General features: G+C 36.2%; 1 protein-coding gene and 1 pseudogene across 6 annotated transcripts in view; one reads left to right on the plus strand and one right to left on the minus strand.

Moving 5' to 3' along the window:
- Positions 1 to 1,322, plus strand: part of LOC124990527 (caspase-6-like) — a 101,966-nt pseudogene extending 100,644 nt beyond the window's left edge.
- Positions 1 to 22,582, minus strand: part of Ttc28 (tetratricopeptide repeat domain 28) — a 567,342-nt gene that overhangs the window by 509,895 nt on the left and 34,865 nt on the right. The window lies entirely within an intron of this gene.

Raw genomic sequence — 22,582 nt, forward strand, 5'->3', positions numbered from 1 at the left:
CATCTGTGGGAGCTGCCCTGAAGGACACCTTGGAATGGTGGCAATGATTGAGGTACAGAACAACGTGACAAAACAGATACCTACTATAAAAGTGAAATGTTTGATCTGTCACAAAAGTACAGAATGAACCACAAGAGGAAAGGAATTACTCTAATCTTCAATCATGAAAGATTCTTCTGGCACTGGACACTGCAGGAGAGGTGGGGCACCAGGGCAGACAGAGAGAACCTTACTTGCAGGTTTTCAGATCTAGTGTTGGAAGTGAAATACTTTAATGCTCTTAAAGCAGAACTTCTGCTCTAAATTCATGAAGATACTTTACATTTAAGAATACCAAGTCAGGAGCAGTGGTGTGTGCCTGTAATCTCAGCAACGTGGGAAGATGAGGCAGGAGGATTGACAGTCTGAGCCCAGCCTAGCCAACTTAAGGAGGCCCTAAGCAACTTGGAGAGATCCTGTCTTAAAATAAAAAATAAAAAATGAAAAGGGCACATACCAAGCCTGGGTTCAGTCCCTGGTACCAAAAAAATAAATACCAAACCCCTCTGATCACGACTATCTTTCTTCTACTATCAAATATATTTTCATTTTTTATTTTTTTAACATTTTTTAGTTGTCAATGAACCTTTATTTTTTTATTTTTATGTGGTGCTGAGGATCGAACCCAGTGCCTCATACATGCTAGACAAGCGGTCTACCACTGAGCCACAACCCCAGCCCTCAAATCTATTTTTATATGTAGGTAGCAAACATCTTTTTTTCATTTCTATATGCATTTGGGTGGACCTACACAGTGTCAACCTTTAGCCACATAGAGGCCAACTTTTTTATGTGTCTTCCTAAGCCTCAGTGAAGGCAATCACATTTATGCATATAATGCCAAAACTAAAATTCAGACATTAACTGGCTTGTTCAAAGGAGACAAGTGCAGAGCCTGGTTGGAAAACCCAAGATATTTATCATTCAACCATGCTGGGGAAACCAGCCTGGTGTGCCAGTCACTCCTTGAGATGTCATGGACCATCAGACATACAAGCTAGAGGACATAGCTGAGGTGGATGCTGTCTCCTGGAGCAGACTTCCTCAGGTGCTGCCCTGTCACAGAAGGATATTATTTTCATCAGGAAACTGAATGGCTCATAGTATTCAAGATCTGTGTGAGATGCTGGGAAAATATGGCTCCTCCTTAGAGTTCACAGGTAAACAGGAAGGTTTCTCAGCACCAAGTGGACCCCTATAAACATCAAGTGCACCTGGTGAGAAGCGGCTTTGCCTCAATGCTAACTAAAAGGCTGCATTTCTCTCCAAAATCTAGTAAGTAGGGACCATTTTGCCTTATTATATGTATTCCATATATTGCCCCTTTTACATAAATAAGTATCACTAAATTGGAGCACTTTGAAATGTTTCGAGGTTTAATGTTTGGCAGAGAAGTGCTTTTTATTTAAAAGTCATTTTGTACTTGGTGAAAGGGTTTGAAAAGAAATCCTCAAAAAATTACTATACATAAAAATCTACATTTATCTTTTTTTTTCTTTTTTTGCAGTTTACTAAACTGCAAGGTTACCCAAAATATTTACCTGATTTAACTTGTGTTTTTGTGGCTTTTTTTATTAAAAAAAAATTATTGCATAATGTTTTTGAAATCCAAGAGTTATATTAGGGTAGATAGGGCCAGGGTTGTGGCTCAGTGGTAGAGCACTTACCTAGCACGTGTGAGGCACTGGGTTCAACCCTCAGCACCACATAAAAATAAATAAAATAAAGATATTGTGCCCATCTACAACTAAAAATATTTTTAAAAAGAGTTAGATAATTGTTTTCTTTAATAAGATATTTGAAATTCATGTTTTATTAAATTTTTCTAATCCAAAAAAAGGAAGAATTAAAGTCAGCATACTATAGCAATACAGGTATACCCATGTTTACAGCAGCACAGTTCACAACAGCCAAACTATGGAACCAACCTAGATGTCTGCCATGGATGAATAAAAAAGAAAACATGGTATACATCACAATGGAGTTTTATTCAGCCATAAAGAAGAATGAAATTATGTCATCTCCTGGAAAATGGATGGAACTTGATAGCATTATGTTATGGGAAATAAACCAAACTCCAAAAGTCAAGAGTCACATGCTTTCTCTTGTATGTGGAAGCTAGAGAGAAAAAAGGAAAAACAATGTGGGAGGATCTCATGAAAACAGAAGGAAGAAGAGCAGAGCAGAGAAATAGAACCTGGAGGAGAGGAGGGGAAGGGGGCTACTAGGTAAGGAAACTGACCAAATTATATTGTTATATTGTGTGCATTTATAAATAAGTAACAATGATACCCACTACTCACTAAACTTATAAAGCACCAATTTAAAAAAATTTTAAAAACAACATTCAAGGCTGGGTGCCATGGTGTATGCCTGTCTTCCCAGCAGCTGGGGAGGCTGAGGCAGGAGGATTGAGAGTTCAAAGCCAGCAAGGTGAGGCGCTAAGCAACTCAGTGAGACCCGATCTCTAAATAAAATACAAAATAGGGCTGGGGATGTGACTCAGTGGTCGAGTGCCCCTGAGTTCAATCCCTGGTACCCAAACAACAACAACAAACAACACTCATGATTCTTATCTCTGGGATTGAAATACAGGTACTCCCTTATAGTATAAAAGTATTTCTTTTTCCTCACATCTTCTCCAGCATTTATTATTTGTATTCTTGGTGGTTGCCAGCCTAATTGGAGTAAGATGAAATCTCAGTGTAGTTTTGATTTACATTTCCCTAATTGCTAAAGATGCTGAACATTTTTTCATGTATTTTGTTGGTCATTTGTATTTCTTCTTTTGATAAGTGTTTATTAGGTTAATTTGCCCATTTATTGAGGGGTGACCTTTGGAGCCACAGGTAGGAAAATGACTTTACCAAAAGAGAAAAATCATGTAAGCAAGAGAAGGAATTCAAGAGAAGGAACTGACTGAAGAAAGCAGAGATCTTCTCCCTTCTATCCCCAAACCCTCCATTTTTGGTTTGTGTAAATGAGAATACCTCATTTTTAAAAAGAATTTAAAAAGGGGGGAGAAAACAGATTCTCCTCTCTCCTTTACAAAATAGGCAAAACATGTTCTTCCTCTCAGGACACACTAAGTGTCCTGCCTTGTCTTTCCTCTCCCGGTCTATGAATCTAGTATTCTGAGTCACATCTTACACTACAACCAAATCCAAGAAGCTGTCATTTTTTATTTAACATCCATGGGCTGCATCATGAAAAATTTATGCACTGTAATATGGTTGCATTCCTTCCATAGTCAGACTCTTATGATATAATGCAATATTCTTTAAGGACATTTTAATGCTGAGGCATGCTTTTAAAAAGTATCATAAAATAACTCTGGAGACATATATCATTTAACTCTTTCTAGTCAAGAAAAAATTAAACTATGCAAACCCAGAGCCAACAATCAAACCCTGGCTAAAGATTAAATCATTCTAAATAAGGACATCTTTAACCATAAATTTTTAGCACTTTATCACTCTATCAAGAACATTATATAAGAAAATTGTAGGTCTCTAATCTGTCTATTTTTAATCACCCAACACCTTTACTCTCTTGCAATTCTATGTCGTTTAATTCTAATTGCTAGTTTTTAACATTGTTATCTAAACACTGTCTTTAAAAGAACAAAAGCTCTATTTTAAGTGACATTTGCTTTCTTTCTTCACCCCTCCACCCCATGTTCTTGACCCTGATAAAAGTGGTTGTGGTCATTCTGAGGGACACAAGCCTAATCTCTAATCATCTTAAAATAACAAGTTCATCTTGTTGGGCTGTGGTAGTGCCTGCTTGTAATCCCAGCACTTCAGGAAGCTGAGGCAGGAGGTTTCCAAGTTCAAGGCCAGTCTCAGCAACTTAGTGAGGACCTAAGCAACTTATCAAGACCCTGTCCCAAAATAAAAAATTAAAAAGGGCTGGGGATATGGCTGAGGAGTTAAGCACCCTTTAGTTTAATCCCTGGTACCAATAAATAAATGAAAAACAAGGTAGTCTCAAAGCAAATATGAGGATTAAACTCTCTCTGAGGCATGGTAAAGGCTGACTGCTGCATAAAGAATTGTAGTAAATCTGGCGCTATACCCTCAGCCCCAGTACTCAACCAGAATGTCTTCTTCCTAGGTGCTCTGAAGTGAGCTTCAGGCCTAGTCTACCATGACCAACACTGCTGAGGCTCTACCAAAAGAGAGAAACTTGTAAGCAAGTATCTGTTGAAAGGTATATTCAATATCAAACTGTTACCATATCTAATTATTTAGCCAGTTACAGTCTAATTCTATTGGATTAAAAAAAATTCTGAGCTCAATGATGCTTATACTTAGGCAGTTCATATAAATTATATGATTTTTAAATATATCATCAAAATTACAATATAAATACAATAAAGCTAACAAAGAACTGAGCAGCTTAGCATAAAGATACAGAGTTCTGGCCTTTAGAAGAGAGGTACATACCCTGTAAACAATTGCTAGTTCCACTGTGTTAGAAAAAAATAAATGCATCTTCAATTACATACTTTTATACAAAGTGCAATTGTCTGGGGTTTTGCTATATATATCTATGGATTTCATTCCAAGTTATGTTTTTCTATTTCCCACAGAGATTCACAAAATTTTAGAAGTCAATGAGAACTCAAAGATTCACCCCATCAGTTTCTCTTAATTATGTTTCCTCAATAAGGAATAAAGAATATATCTAATTATCAGGTAAGGGTAGGTAGAATGCAAATTCAGTTCTCATTACTAGTCCATAGTGTACAATTCTATCTAATCACTAAAGTAAATCCTGGCTAATATACTACAAGTACCTATAATAATATTAAGCCAGTCTGTAATTATCTCCGGGTGAAGCTATGAGCAAAAATGTAACACTGGTAAAATTAATAACTGGTTCTTCTGGCCTCTTCTCTGCCCTTGTCCCTCAGCATGTGGTGCTCCCACACTGTTTTTCCTACTTTACCGTGTATTCAGTGAGCTTCTGCTCTTTCTATCCACCTTTCTAGGAAACCCCAGTCCTAGGGAAAGATTGAGACATGCACTTATGGAAAGTTGAGCACAGACTCTTCTCTAAATATATATATTTTAACAGTGGGTAAAGAAATAATCAATTGATTCTGGCATCTCAGGGTGCTGAGGACATGGGTGAGGTGAGCAGAGGCCCTCTAGCCTGGTATCATAACCACAATGGTGAACTCTGGATAATAAGGCAAGCCCAGTCTGTCCTACACAACTTAAAGCTATATTTTTAATTTAATATCATCACAAATCATCAGTTATAAAGCTCAAAGTCAGGCTGATTTGCTAGCTTTCACAGAGGGCAGCTTTACTGACATTAACAGCACCATTTCTTACCACTTATGCATCTGTCAAACCATCTGAGCAAATAGCTGAGAGGCAGTGTGCCAGGCAGGCTCCTGGCAGATGGATATGACTGGAAGCACTCAGCAAATCAGTTTTGGTGGTGAGTGGCAAAAGTGCCATCTGGGAACCTAAGCTACTCTGCCTAAACACCACCTACCTATCCAAATTTATGACAGTTTCATGTTTTCCAATGAGGTCATTTTTCTCATTGGCTCAGAAATGTGCTTTCTCACCCTCATATTAGTCAAGATGTTCTCCTTACCTCTGATGGCTCGTATATTTACATCCAAACACTACCAATCTTTTAGGGCCTGTTCAAGTCCCACTTTTTTCAGGAAGACTTCACCTGACCTTGCCACACTAAGTTCTGATGATAATAGTCCAAATACTATGCTTGCAAACTATTTTTGTGTTTCCTCCAAGTTCTAATATCTCTAAATTCTAATTATTTAGTGCATAATTATTGTCTATTCTTGAGTTTGTTTTTCTATATACTCATTTTATTATATTTATGGGCTCTAAGTTCCTTGAAGGCAACTATTAGGTCTTTCTCATTCATCTATTCACTAAAATAACCTTCAGTAAATGTCTATGACTACCAGGCCCTGTGGTAAGTACCATAAATAATAATAGTCCTCTTCTCAAAGAACTTAGATTCTGTCCTTTATTAAGTGTATCTTAATTCTTTTGTGCTTATAATGGTAATACATAACTAATCAAATACTTGACAATTAAACAAAAACCTCTTTAAACTTAAAAATACAATTGTATTCTGTAGTTCAGATCCCTTTTCAAAAGAAGAGCTATGTGGTTTAAAGCTTATTACAGTTAAGAAATCTAAAGCCAGACAAGAAAAGTGGGGTCAAAGGTGTGGTAGAGCACTTGTCTAGCACATGCAAGGCCTTGAGTTCTATCCTTGGGTTGGAGGGGGTGCTTGATTTGCTAGTTGGAAGAGACAATATCTGTAGAAATAGTAATCTTCAACACTTTTATTCAATTTAAAGATTAGGGATTCACTGATTTTACAAAATATGATTATAAATGATTATTTCATATTTCAAATTTCCACATTTCTATATTTTGCAAAGCCAAAGCATTTATATATATATAAAATATAATATATATTATATAAAATATAACATATATTTTATATAAAATATAATATATAATTATATAAAATATAACATATATATTATATATATAATTTTTTAGATATTGATGGACCTTTATTTTATTCATTTATTTTTATGTGGTGCTGAGGATCAAACCCAGTGCCTCACACATGCTAGGCAAGCGCTCCACCACTGAGCCGTAACCACGGCCCTACAAGCCACAGCTTCAAAGTTTCTCTTGTTCACAATCATGTAAGATCTATACATGATTCTTAAAATTTTTAGTGCAGTGATGGATGTGATCAGTCCATTTGAAAATCAATGATAACCATCTTTTCTATAGTTTCTCAGTGTGAAGGTATTTTTCTAGAGATGAGATGCAAAATTTTAACAGATAACATTTTTCCATTTTCCAAGAATTAATCCTCACTACATCCCTGAAAAAGAAGGTAAATGATATTACTGACATTTTGCACAAGTAGATAGTGAGTCTTCTAAAGAATTTCTTAGGGTTAGAAAGTCATAATGTCAGAAGTGTGACTACAATTTGCTTTGAAATTTTAACTAAAGCAGCTTCGGATCTCATTTCCTTTGGAATATATAAAATGTCAGTAAGTTTTATCTTTATTACCATGGTTTCATTATTTCTTATTCAAGCTACAATTCTTTAAAGACAAGACTGTTTTAATCCATTTGATCAACTATAAGAGTTCTTAAATAACAGTGTTCAGGCATCAACCATAACTGCAATGTACTCTCCTTGTAAGCAACACCATTAATGATTACTCAAGCTTCCAGGCCCTATTTCTTTATATATATATGTATATATTTTTTTTTAAGTTGTAGATAGACACAATACCTTTATTTTATTTGCTTAGTTTTATGTGGTGCTGAGGATTGAACCCACATGATAGGCAAGCACTCTACCACTGAGCCACAACCCCAGCCTCTCTGGGCCCTATTTCTATCAGGAGCACACCTCTCTCATTTGTATCAGTAGCAAAGCTAATGCAGAAAATGATCTCTTAACATTATTTTGCCCTATGAAGAACTATTTTAAAAAAGAATAATGGGGGGCTGGGGTTGTGACTCAGTGGTAGAACATTTGTCTTATATGTGTGATGCACTGGGTTCAATTCTCAGCACCACATATAAATAAATAAAAATAAAGGTCCAACTTAGACCAGAGACCCTGCACCTAAAAAGAAGAAATAGTAGGTCCAAATCTTCATCATGTTGGCTTAGGACCAGACTTCTTTAACATGACTCCCAAAGCACAAGAAATAAAAGCAGGAATCAATAAATAGGATAGATTCAAACTAAAATGCTTTTTCTCAGCAAAGGAAACAATCAACAATTTGAAGAGAGAGCCTACAGAGTGGGAGAAAATCTTTGCCACACACACTTCAGACACAGCACTAATTTCCAGAATCTATAAAGAACTCAAAAAACTTTACACCAAGAATACAAATAACCCAATCAATAAGTGGGCTAAGGAAATGAGCATACACTTCACAGAAGATGATCTACAATCAACAGATATATGAAAAAATGTTCAACATCTCTAGTAATAAGAGAAATGCAAATCAAAACTACCCTAAGATTCCATCTCACCCCAATTAGAATGTCTACTATCAAGAATACAAGCAACAACAGGTGTTGGTGAGGATGTGGGGAAAAAGGTACATTCATACATTGTTGGTGGGGCTGCAAACTGGTGCAGCCACTCTGGAAAGCAGTATGGAGATTCCTTAGAAAAACTGGAATGGAACCACCATTTGACCCAGCTATCCCACTCCTTGGCCTATACCCAAAGGACTTTAAATCAGCCTACTACAGTGATGCAGCTACATCAATGTTTATAGCAGCTCAATTCACACAACTAGATTGTGGGACCAACCTAGATGCCCTTCAACAGATGAAAGGATAAAGAAACTGTGGCTATATATACACAATGGAATATTATTCAGCCATAAAGAAGAATAAAATAATGGCATTTGCAGGTAAATGGATAGAGTTGGAGAATATCATGATAAGTGAAATAAGTCAATCCTAAAAAACTAAAGACTGAATGACTTCTCTGATAAGTGGATGATGATACATAACAGGGGCAGGGAAGAGGTAAGGGAAGAACAGAAGGATGGATTGTGTAGAGGGAAATGAGGGGTGGGGGTGCGGGGGAAGGAAAGATAATAGAATGAGACAAACATCATTACCCTATGTACATGTATGATGTACATAGTCAAATAGTATGGTACTTTGTGCACAACCGGAGAAACAACAGTTATACCCCATTTGTGCATAATGAATCAAAATTAAAAATAAAAATAAAGGTCCATCAACAAGTTTAAAAAAAATTTTTAAAAAGAATGAAACATTAAAAAGAACCCATGCTTCTTAAACTCAATTTTATAGTGTAATGATGTCAATGCAAAGTTTTAATGGACTTGCACTGCAGCAAAGTGTAAATTTTCACAGAATTCTACAGATTACTTTATAACACATAGTACTTGATAGTTATATTAGATAATTCAATAAGTATAAATATATATTAAATAAATTTTATGTATTGTTTAATGTATAGATAATTAATAATCATGTGTTTACAAATACACCTGTATTTAGTGTTTTAAATATATTCATACATATTTTCCATATGCAAATTTTGATTTTAGAAATAATCTCCACAATTATATACCCATATTTAATGTCTAGTATTTTATACTGTATGAAATGCACATTAGACCTCTATTCTATTCATCATATTTTAGTCCTGGCTTCATTTTCATTATGAAACAAAAACAATACTGTTCATCTCCTTGTTTAAACTTGAATTATTCTGGAAAAGTTAAGGTTACCAGTTTTTCAAAAGTTAACAAATGGGACTAGAATTGTGGCTCAATGGTAGAGCCCTCACTTTGTTTGTGTGAGGCATGGGTTCAATCCTTAGTACTACATTAAATAAAGATATTGTGTCCATCTACAACTAAAAAAAAATAAGAATGTATATCTTTGCTTTAAAAAAAGTTAATAAGTACCCTATCCACATCTGAATGTATGTTATCTTACATATAATAGCACTTGATAGAACATCCAAGGGATGTATAAAACTTAACCCTGATCCAAATATTACTTTTTAATAGATTAAATAAAGGGTTTTTGTTTTTTTACCTGATTCTATATTTCTATTATTCAATTGTTATCTTTGAAATATTTCCATGCATGCATAATTTAACAGAATCTAATGTTAATACCTTAACCAACTTCCTTTCAAATAATATAAGAACCTAGAACCTCCTCCCTCAACTTATACACCAATTTATTTACCATTAGACTGTAAGGGCCATTAATACAAGAATGTTTAGCTGTTTTCTTACTACTGAAAACTACAGGAGAGGAAAAGATCTTTTCCTTACTAGCGATAGGTTCATGACTAAGGACCCTGTAACACAAGACAGATTAACAAGAGAAAAGCATACGGATTTACGTAAAGTATTACATGAATTGTGAACCTTCATAAGGAAACAGGTTAATCTGAGTACTATCAAGCTAGGTATGAGAGGACAGTCATGGAGAAATATGACAGGACAAAGGGTATGATCTAATAGTAGTAAACTTGGGGACACCTAGCAAGGCTTATTTGTTCAGATTCTTTTCTGTATCCCTTCATTTTCAGAGGTAATGATGTTCCTTTCCCCTGGTTATAGGTAGGGTATCTCTCACATGAGGTCTTATAACCAATCTGCTTCAGGGGAAGGTCAGAAAATCCTTCCAAGGGAAGAAGATGGGGGAAGATGAGAGTTACCTTTATGCTTCTACTTGCTCAAAGGCCAATGTGCTATATTTTGGGGTAACATGTCCTGATCCCCATCAATACTTAGCACCTAAAGAAGAAGTCAGCAAACTACAGACCATGAGTCAAATCTTGCAGACTGCCTGTTTTTGTAAGTAAAGTTGACAGGAACACACCCATGCTCTTCTGTTTACATGTTGTCTAAGGCTATTTTAGTGCTGCAATAAGGCTGAGTACTTGTAACACACACCACATGGCCCACAATATCTCAGTATTTACTACTGAGCCCTTTACAGAAAATTTCCTGGCTCTTGATCTAGAATAATTTCTGGTACATAGCAGGTAGTCAGCAAATATTTGTTGCATAATGCAATCATTTAGTTATGTCTTTCTTTAATTTATTTTTAGTTGTAATACGGACAGAACGCCTTTGTTTTATTTCTTTTTTTTTTTTTTTCTAATGCGGTGCTGAGATAGAACCCAGTGCCTCACACATTCTAGGCAAGCACTCTGTCACTGAGCTACAGTCTAGTTATGACTTTTTTAATTCCACAAATTAGACATTCATGTGAAGTGTAGTACTTCAGGTTAAAAACTTAGTAATCCACAGTATAGCACAACTATTACTCAATTCAGCTGGGAAGACAAGAGAAACAATATACCTTGGTAATATATGGCTAGGTTCTGTATGTTTCCATAAAAAAGCAAATCAAAAACAATTGTAATCATCATAGTTTCCACTCAAAGTTAAACTGCCCCAAAATGTACCAAAGAGGACACTTATGATAACTGGAAAGAATATTAAAGAATTAATAAGACATGGTGCTTGGAGTATTTAGTCCCTAAGTGCTATAACACTATCAAAAAGAATTACTTGATTACACATTTTGATACACTCTTAACACACATATATTCATATAATCCATCCTTCCAAGACATGGATCCAAGACCTCCCAAATGAAAAACAGCTATAATGGCATCTGCACATCTCAGGCAACCTCTGGAAGTGCCCTAAGACTATAAAAATAGCTCTTTACTAACTGCTTACTAATTACAAATTTTGTTCTGAAATCACATTTCACAAATTGTAACAGACTGATTCAGAATTGGAAAAATGTATTTACTAAAGATGGAAAAAGTTCAGAAGTGCTAAAATCATTTAAATAAAATCACTTAAAAAGATGAAATGATTCATTAATATAATTGGGATAATAGTTTTAGATTTTTTCTTAATGGCAAATTTTTCTCACTATATCTTATCTGCCATATGGATCCAGTCAAGAGAGCAAGAAAACACAACTTTGGAAAAGAAATGGCTATGAAATAAAACATCTTCCAAACATTAGGAGGAGACAGAAATCCCATCCCTTTAATAGTAGGTAAAGAAGGAAAAAATTACAAGGCAGGATGGGCGTTTGCCTGTCTCTACATGAAACACTGAGTATAGACCATATGTGTAGAGATCAGATCATGGATGACCTGGGACAGCGTGGTTAGGGAGGAGGGACGAGAGCCCTGCCAGAGGAAGGCAGCAAGTAAGTGAGCTTGAAGCAACTCCTGGACCCCCAGGCCTCCTTACCAAGAGAAGTTCCACACACTCTGAAAATTTCACTCCAGAAGGACAGAGAAAACAGTTCCATCTAAACAGTTAAAATGGCTTAGGATAAGACAAGCGCTACAGTTTGAATGAGCCCCCCAAATTCATGTGCCGGAAACAGTGCCCAATGCAACAATATTGAGAGGCGGGACCTTTCAGAGGGGAGCGCTCCTAAGTGGACTGTCATCATCACAGGAGCAGGCTGGTGATATCAAGAGTGGGCTTATTATAAAAGTGAATCCAGCCCTCTCTTGCTCTCTTCTTACCCTGTCTTTGCCCTTAGGCCATAGGATAATGCAGCAAGAAGGCCCTTGCCAGATGCTAACTAACCCCTTAACTTGGACTTCCCAGCATCCAGATTTTTAAGAAATAAATATCTGTTCTTTACAAATTTCCCAGTCTTGAGGATTTTGCTACAGCAGCACTAAATGGTCTAAGATAATTAAAGAAGTTCCACAGGAAACACCTATGAAGAGAAATAACTGGTACAAGATTCCAAGACACTCTTGACCATCATATAAAATCAACTGAGGACTACCCCATAGCATTTCAACAGCATGTTGAGGCACAGCAGGGGAAAAAGAAAGGGAGAGTATTTAAAAGTCTGAGCATATACCTAAGAGAAGCTGAATTTCCTAATAAGACAAATGTTAACTGGCAAGTTTAAGCCATCTAATACCCTGACCCACTCCTTGCCTACCACTACCCTATTGGGTAATATGCTTATAAGAAAGATTAGAGCCATTACCAAAATAAAGAAAGAAGTTATATTTTCTTTGAACTTTGCATGTTGGAGGAGAAATTTCAATGTTCCTGTATTACCAAGTACACTCATATAATTTTCACTTTCCTCTAAAAGGCAATCAACATTCAGAAATGCTATCACTAATATATTCAGGTAAGACTCTGCATCTGTAAAGCAAGACAGAATGGCATTTAAAAATAACAAAAAGAAAAAGAAAAAGGTTTTAGGCATCAAAAATCAAACTGCAGAAATAAAAACTGAATAAAAGGATTGGAAGATAAAATTTAGAATATTCTATACAGTAGAGCAAAAAGATAAAAATCACAGAAAAAGACCCTAGGGAATCATCCAAGAGGCCAAATATCTATACAAAAGATGTGCCAGAAAAAGAATTAAGAAAAAAATTAAAAGGAGTAAATTAATAATAATAAAGAAGAATTGATGACATGGGTTTCCAGATTGAAAGACATCATCAAAAACTGAATACAGAATATTTAACATAAAATACTTCATCAAGAATTTCACAATTCCATAAATAAGAAGAAAATGCTTTAAAACTTTTGAATGGAAAAAATAAGTTTCATACAAAGGACTAGGATTCAGAATGGCTTCAGAGTGAGAAAACCTGGTAGAAGAGTAACCTAAGGAGAAGATAATGAAAACTGAGGAGAAATTGTTTCTGACCTAGCATTCTATTACAAGACAAAAGAGCAAATGTAAGGCAGAAGAAAAGTATTTTTCAGACTTGCAAAGTCTTCATTTACCTCAGTCACGTAGTGTGTGATGTCTACAGCTGTGTTCTTTTTGTTCAAGATTGCTTTGACTATTCAGGGTGTTTTATAGTTTCCTATAAATTTTAGAATTTCTGTAAAAAATGGTATTGGAATTTTGATAGGGATTGCACAGAAATCTGTAAATTGCTTTGGGTAGTATGGACATTTTAACAATATTAATTCTTCCAGTCCATAAGCATGGAATATTTCCCATTTATTTGTGTCTTTCATCTGTTTTATAGTTCCCAATGTTCAGATCTTTCAGTTCCTTGGTTAAACTTATTTTTAAGTAGTTTATATTTTTTGTAAAATTTCTGTAAACAGGTACATTTCTAGCATGTATGACCTGCCATAATTGAATCAAGAGAACAGAAAACCTAAAAAAACTAATAACGAGCAATGAGATATAAGCAGTAATAAAAGCTTTCCAACAAAGATCAAATAGAGAGATCCAAGATGGTGGACTAGAGGGAGGCTGCGTTCCTTGTCGCTCCATAACTCCGGTTTCAAGCAGAGGATATCTGTTTCTTGGTGAGGCAATTTTTGTTGCTTATCGATCCCCTGCTGTTTACCCCCATTTGTCTGCTGTGATCACCTGCAGTCTGCCACCATATCGACACCTTTTTTGAGTGCAAATTGCTCACTGCCAGGAGCCTATCATTCACCATTTGCCTGCCTCTGGCCGGTCCATCGCCTGCCTTACACTTATCCATCACCCAACGCACGAGGTTCACCTCCCGATCGTCCAACAAAAGTCAGCAAACTGATTGCTGACTGCCAGTGGAGCACCAGCTGCCTGCTGTTGCCTGGAAATTCTCTGCCACAGTACCTGCAGGTTTGATTACAAGTGGCTGCCGCCATTTTGAGACAACAGCCAGGCCCCGTAGGACCCCTGGCCGGACGGACTGAGCCCCATCTCCAGGAGCCCTCAGCCCGACCGATCACTTCCTGCCTCTGGGGCCCCCATATCGACTGACTGCTCCCTGCCGCCAGGACCCCCAGACCAACTGACTGTGCTCTTATCACCAGGCCCCCAGACCGACTGATTGCAACCGGTCTCCAGGATCCCACAACCACACCAAACACACCTGACCTCCAGGACCCCTGTCTGACGAACCGCATCCCACCTCCAGGACCTCCTGCTGACCATGTCCACACCCTGAGCTGCAGCTCCCCATTTGCCAACACATTTGGAAGTCAGAGTGGCCATCTTGGATAATCCTGGAAGCTGTAGCTCCGATCTTTAGGTGGGACAAATCCCATCCTGAGATGCCTGCTGGAGACTTGAAGCTCATTGTCAGGTACCTCTCATGCATCAGGCTACTGAACACTGGGAGGTTTCATTACTATATGACGGTTATACTGTAGATTTTCTTTTTTCTCCTTATTGAAAAAATTTAAGTTTTTATTTCTTTACTTCTCTTGCTCTCTTTTCCTTTTGTTTACCTGTTCCCTCAGAGTCTCTTTCTCCCTTTTTGCATGCTAATATTCAATTTCTTTGCTTACATTCTCACCCTTTCTATTATCTAGAACTTCTGTATATTCTTTTCTTATCCCATTAACAGCCACATTCTACATCCCTCCGCATCCTCTTTGTCCTCCATTAAAAACAAACCTTATTGCAAATCTGTTTGTTTTACCAAAGATAGTATTTGAACTCATTCTGTTTATTATGACCATTTTGTTGTTGTCCTCATAGGGGCTATTTGGTCTAGGATTGCATAGTCTATGAATTGGGCACGGCTAATATTGATCTTCCCTTAAAGAAAGGGTTTTGGAAACCTATAGGGCCACTATAAGCCCATAGGGGGAAATCTGCAATGCCCCAGATCTGCACTGCTAGAGGGGAAGATACATGAACAACATGAAAAAACAAGGGAAGAAAATGATCCAAACAAATCTATGTTCTATATTAATAGAATCCAATGACAGTATGTTAGAAGAAATGTCAGAAAAGGACTTCAGATTATACATGATTAAGATGATTCGTAAAGCAAAGGATGAGGTAAGAGAGCAAATGCAGGCAATGAATGATAATACCAATAAGCTGAAAGAGCACCTGCAGGAAGCAAAAGATCATTTCAACAAAGAGAGAGAGATTCTGAAAAAAAAAAAAAAAAAAAAAAAAAAAAAAAAAACGGAAATCTTTGAAATGAAGGAAACAATAAACCAAATAAAAAAACTCAATGGAAAGCATCACCAAAAGACTAGACCACTTGGAAGGCAGAACCTCAGACAATGAAGACAAAATATTTAATCTTGAAAACAAAGTTGCCCAGAGAAGATGGTAATAAATCTTGAACAGAATCTCCAAGAACTATGGGACATCATGAAAAGACCAAATTTAAGAATTATTGGGATTGAGGAAGGCAATACAAACCAAAGGAATGAACAACCTATTCAATGAAATAATATCAGAAATTTCCCAAGCCTGAAGAATGAAATAGAAAATCAAATACAAGAGGCTTACAGAACACCAAATGCACAGAATCACAACAGATCCACACCAAGGTACATTATAATGAAAATGCCTAACATTCAAAATAAAGATAGGATTTTGAAGGCCGCGAAAGAAAAGCATCAGATTACATATAGGGGGAGACCAATACAGATAGCAGCCGACTTCTCAACCCAGACTCTAAAAGCTAGAAGGGCCTGGAACAACATATTTCAAGCTTTGAAGGAACATGGTTGCCAACCAAGAATCCTATACCCAGCAAAACTAACTTTCAGATTTGAAGATGAAATAAAATCCTTCCATGATAAACAAAAGTTAAAAGAATTTACAAATAGAAAGCCTGTGCTATAGAATGTTCTCAACAAAATATTCCATGAGGAGGAAATGAAAAACAACAATGGAGGTCAGCAAAGGGAGGAACTACCTTAGAGAAAAACCACTCAAAGGAGAAACCAAGCCAACTTAAAAACCAAAAATAAGCCAAATGACTGGGAATACAAATCATATCTCAATAATAACCCTGAATGTTAATGGCCTAAACTCATCAATCAAAAGATATAGACTGGCAGAATGGATTAAAAAGAAAGACCCAACAATATGCTGCCTGCAAGAGACTCATCTCATAGAAAAAGACATCCACAGACTAAAGGTGAAAGGATGGGAAAAAACCTACCATGCACATGGACTCAGTAAAAAAGCAGGGGTTTCCATCCTTATATCAGATAAAGTGGACTTCAAGCCAAAGTTAGTCAGAAGGGATAAAGAAGGACATTTCATACTGCTTAAGGGAACCATAAACCAGGAAGACATAACGATAGTAAATATTTATGCCCCAAACAATGGTGCATCCCGGTACATCAAACAAATCCTTCTCATTCAGAAATCACATAGACTACAACACAATAATTCTGGGTGACTTTAACGCACCACTGTCACCACTAGATAGATTTTCCAAACAAAATCCAACCAAATAAACCATAGAACTCAATAACACAATTAATAAACTAGACGTAATAGACATACATAGAATATTCCATCCATCAACGAGCAGACTCACTTTCTTCTCAGCAGCACATGGAACTGTCTCGAAAATAGACCATATGTTATGCCACAAAGCAGCCCTTAGGAAATGCAAAAAAATAGAGATACTGCCTTGTGTTCTATCAAATCATAATGGACTGAGAATAGAAATCAATGACTAAATAAAAAACAGAAATTACTCCAACACCTGGAGACTAAATAATATGCTATTGAATGGAACATGGATAACAAGAAACATCAGGGAGGAGATTAAAAATTCTTAGAGGTCAATGAGAATGACGATACAACATATTGAAATTTCTGGGACACTATGAAAGTGGTACTAAGAGGAAACTTCATTTCATGGAGCGCATTCCAGAAAGAATGAAAAGTCAACAACTAAATGACCTAACATTGCAGCGCAAAGCCCTAGAAAAAGAAGAACAGAATAACAGCAAAAGTAGTAGAAGACAGGAAATAATTAAAATCAGAGCTGAAATCAATGAAATAGAAACAAAAGAAACAATTCAAAAAATTGACAAAAGTTGGTTCTTTGAGAAAGTAAACAAAATAGACAAACCCTTAGCCACACTAACAAAGAGAAGGAGAGAGAAAACTCAAATTACTAAAATTTGTGCTGAAAAAGGAAATATCACGACAGACACCACTGAGTTACAGAACATAATGAGAAGCTACTTTGAAAATCTGAATTCCAACAAAATAGAAACTACCAAAGACATTGACAAATTTCTAGAGACATAAGCTCCTCCCAAACTGAACCAGGAGGACATACACAATTTAAATAGATCAATATCAAGCAATGAAATAGAAGAAGCCATTAAAATCTACCATCCAAGAAAAGCCCACAACCAAACGGATTCTCAGCCGAGTTCTACAAGACCTTCAAAGAAGAATTCATTCCAATACTTCTCAAAGTATTCCAGGAAATAGAAAAGGAGTGTGCCCTACTGAACTCATTCTATGAAGCTAATATCACCCTCATACCCAAACCAGGCAAAGACACATCAAGGAAAGAAAATTTTAGACCAATATCCTTGATGAAAATAGATGCAAAGATCCTTAACTATTGGCAAACCGTATCCAAAAACATATTAAGAAAATTGTGCACCACGATCAAGTGGGGTTCATCCCTAGAATGCAAGAATGGTTTAACACCCAAAAATCAATAAACATAATCCATCATGTCAATAGACTTAAAGATAAGAATCATATGGTTATTTCAATTGATGCAGAAAAAGCATTCAACAAAATACAACACCCCTTCATGCTCAAAACACTAGAAAAAATAGGGATACTAGGAACATACCTATTTATGCTAAGCCCATGGCCAACATCATTCTTAATGGAGAAAAACTGAAACATTCCCTTTAAAAACTACAATGAGACAGGGATGTCCTCTTTCACCACTTCTATTCAACATTGTCCTCGAAACTCTAGCCAGAGCAATTAGTCAGACCAAAGAAATTAAAGGGATACGAATAGGAAAAGAGAAACTTAAGCTGTCACTATTTGCAGATGACATGATCCTATATTTACAGGATTCAAAAACCTCCTTCAGAATACTTCTAGACCTCATCAATGAATTCAGCAAAATAGCAGGTTATAAAATCAACACGCAAATCTAAAGCATTTTATACGCAAGCAACGAAACAGCTGAAAGGGAAATGAGAAAAACAACTCCATTTGCAATAGCCTAAAAAAAAAAAAAATACTTGGGAATCAATCTAACCAAAGAGGTAAAAGATCTCTACAATGAAACTACAAAACATTGAAAGTAAGAAATTGAGGAAGACTTTAGAAGAATGGAAAGATCTCCCATGTTCTTGGATAGGCAGAATTAATATTGTCAAAATGGCCATACTACCAAAAGTGCTATACAGATTCAATGCAATTCCAATTAAAATTCCAATGACGTACCTTACAGAAATAGAGCAAGCAATCACGAAATTCATCTGGAAGAATAAGGAACCCAGATTGCTAAAGCAATCCTTAGCAGGAAGAATGAAACAGGGTATCGCAATACCAGAACTTCAACTATACTACAAAGCAATAGTAACAAAAACGGCATGGTATTGCACCAAAATAGACAGGTAGATCAATGGTACAGAATAGAGGACACGGACCCAAACCCAAATCCATACAATTTTCTCATACTAGACAAAGGTGCCAAAAATATGCAATGGAGAAAAGATAGCCTCTTCAACAAATGGTGCTGGGAAAACTGGAAATCCATATGCCACAGAATGAAACTAAAGCCCTATCTCTCACCCTGCACAAAAATCACTCACAATGGATCAAGGACCTTGAAATCAGACCAAAGACCCTGCATCTTATAGAAGAAAATGTAGGTCCAAATCTTCAACTTGTTGGCTTAGGATCAGACTTGTTAACAGGACTCCCATAGCACAAGAAATAAAAGCAAGAATCAAAAACTGGGATAGATTCAAACTAAATAGCTTTCTCTCAGCAAAGGAAACTATCAGCAGTGGGAAGAGAGAACCTACAGAATGGGAGAATATCTTTGCCACTCATACTTCAGATAGAGCACTAATTTCCAGAATATATAAAGAACTCAAAAAAACTCTACACGAAGAACACAAATACCCAATCAGCAAATGGGCTAAGGATATGAACAGACGCTTCACAGAAAAAGATCTACAAGCAATCAACAAACATATGAAAAAATGTTCACCATCTTTAGTTATAAGAGAAATGCAATCAAAACGACCCTAAGATTCCATCTCACACCCCAATTAGAATGGCGATTATCAAGAATACAAGCAACAATGGGTGTTGGAGAGGATTGGGGAAAAAGGTACACTCATACATTGCTGGTGGGGATGCAAATTAGTGCAGCCATTCTGGAAAGCAGTGTGGAGATTCCTTAAAAACTTGGAATGAACCCACCATTTGACCCACTATTCCACTCCTTGGCCTATACCCAAAGGACTTAAAATCAGCATACTACAGAGACACAGCCACATCAATGTTCATAGCTGCTCATTCACAATAGCCAGACTGTGGAACCAACCTAGATATCCTTCAATTGATGAATGGATAAAGAAACTGTGATATATATATATATATATATATATATATATATATATATATATAATATATATATATATATATACACAATGGAATACTACTCAGCTATAAAGATAATAGAATTATGGCATTTGCAGGCAAATGGATGAAATTGGAGAATATCATGCTAAGTGAGATAAGCCAATCTCAAAATCCAAAAGATAAATGATCTCACTGATAAGCGGATGATGACACATAATGGGGGGTGGGGAGGGGGGCAAGAATGGAGGAAGGAGGGACTATATAGAGGGAAAAGAGAGGTGGGAGGGGTTGGGGGAATGAAAAAATAATGGAATGAATCAAACATCATTACCCTATGTAAATGTATGATTACACAAATGGTATGCTTGTTACTCTCATGTACAAACAGAGAAATAACATGTATCCCATTTGTTTTACAATAAAAATAAGTTTAAAAAAATCAAATAGATTCTCAGCTGAATTCTAGCAGACCTTTAAAGAATGACTATGCTCGTCGAATTATTCCATGAAATAGAAAATGAAAGAACACTTCCAAATTCACTCTATGAAGCCACTATCACATTCATAGCAAAACCAGATAAGGAAGGACACATCAAAGAAAGAAAACACAGACCAGTATCCCTGATGAACTTAGACTTCAAAAATCCTTAATAAAGTATTAAGAATATTATACATCATGACCACTTGGTTAATTCCAAGGATGGAAGGATGGTTCAATGTGCAAAAATCAATAAAGGTGATTCACTACATAAATAAAATTAGGACAAAAATAACATACTCATCTCATAGATGCAAAGACAGCCTTGGCAAATTCAGCACCCCATTCATGATGAAAATGCCAAAGAAACTAGGAATAGAAGAAACTTACCTTAACATCATAAAGACTATATACGACAAAACCAAAGCCAACATCACAGTGTATGGAGAAATACTGAGAGCATTTCCTCTAAAATCAGGAACAAGATGGGGATGGGATGTTACTCTTACTACTCCTAGGAATTCTAGCCAGAATAATTAGGCAAGAGAAGGAAATAAAAGGGAAACAAATAGGAAAGGAAGAAGTCAAATTATCACTGTTTGCAGATGATATAAGCCTATATTAGAAGATCCAAAAAGACTCTACCCAACACATACAAAAGCTAAGACACAACTTCAGCAAATAGAACATAAAGTCAATGTGCAAATCAACAGTTTTCCTCGACATCAATAATGAACTCACTAAACAAAAAAGAGAGAAATTCCATTCACATACCTCAGAAAAACAAGTACCTAGGAATAAATCTAACAAAGGGAGTGAAAGGCCTGCTGCAGATAAACGTATAGAACGTTGAAGAAAAAAATTGAAAAAGACAAAAGAAGATGGAAAAGGCCTTCCATACTGATGGGTAGCCAGAATTAATGTTGTTAAAATGGTCATGTTAACAAAAGCAATATACAGACTCAATGTAAACCCCATCAAAATACCAATGACATTCTTCACAGAACTAGGGGGGAAAAAACAAAAACAGTCCTACAATTCATTTGAAAGAATAAAAGATCCAGTATAGCCAAAGCAATTCTGAGTCCAATAAAACAAAGTTGGAGGCATCATAATACCAACTTCAAATTACACTACATAACTATAGTAATAAAAACTGCATGGTACCAGCATAAAAACAGACACATAGACCAATGGAACAGAATAGAAGACACAGAGACAAACCCACAGATACAATCATCTGATACTTGACAAAGGTGCCAAAAACATGTTGGAGAAAAGACAGTCTTTTTACAAATGGTGCTAGTAAACAGTTCATCCATATGTAAAGGATGAGACTAGATCCCTATCTTTCAACCTGCACAAAAGTCAACTCGAAATGGATTAAATTAGACCAGATATTCTGCAATGCCTAGAAGAAAACATAGGATCAACACTTTAACATGTGAGTGCAGACAATAACTTTCTCTAAAGGATTCCTAAAGCTCAGGAAAAAATAGAAAAACTTAATAACTGGGATGGCATCAAATTCAAAAGTATCTACACAGCAAAGAAAATCATTTAGAATAGGAAGAGAGATATAGAATGGGGGAAAATCTTTGTCAGCTACTCTTCCAACTGAGGATTAATATTGAGAAGACATAAAGAAAATAAAAACAAATAACCCAATTAATAAATGGGCAAATTAACTAAACAGATACTTCTTAGAAGAATAAATACAAATTGCCAACAAATATATTTTTAAAACTTCAATATCATTAGTGTTTAGGGGAATGAAAATCAAAATTACACTGAGATTTCATCTCACTCCAATTACAATGGCAGCCATCAAGAATACAATGAAGAGAATGTGGAACAAAAGGAACACTTCTACACCGTTGGTGGGACTGCAAATTAGTACAACCACTATGAAAATCAGCATGGAAGTTCCTCAAAAGACGAGAATGAAACTACCACATAAGCCAGCTGTAACACTCCTGGGTATTTATCCTAAAGAATTAAAGTCAGCAGAGTATAGCAATACATGTATACCCAAGTTCATAGCAGCACAACTCACAACAGCCAAACTATGGAACCAAGGTAGGTATCTCTCAACAGATCAATGGATAAAGAAAATGTGGTAT

This window comes from Sciurus carolinensis, chromosome 8, assembly GCF_902686445.1.
Source record: "Sciurus carolinensis chromosome 8, mSciCar1.2, whole genome shotgun sequence".
NCBI lineage: Eukaryota > Metazoa > Chordata > Mammalia > Rodentia > Sciuridae > Sciurus > Sciurus carolinensis.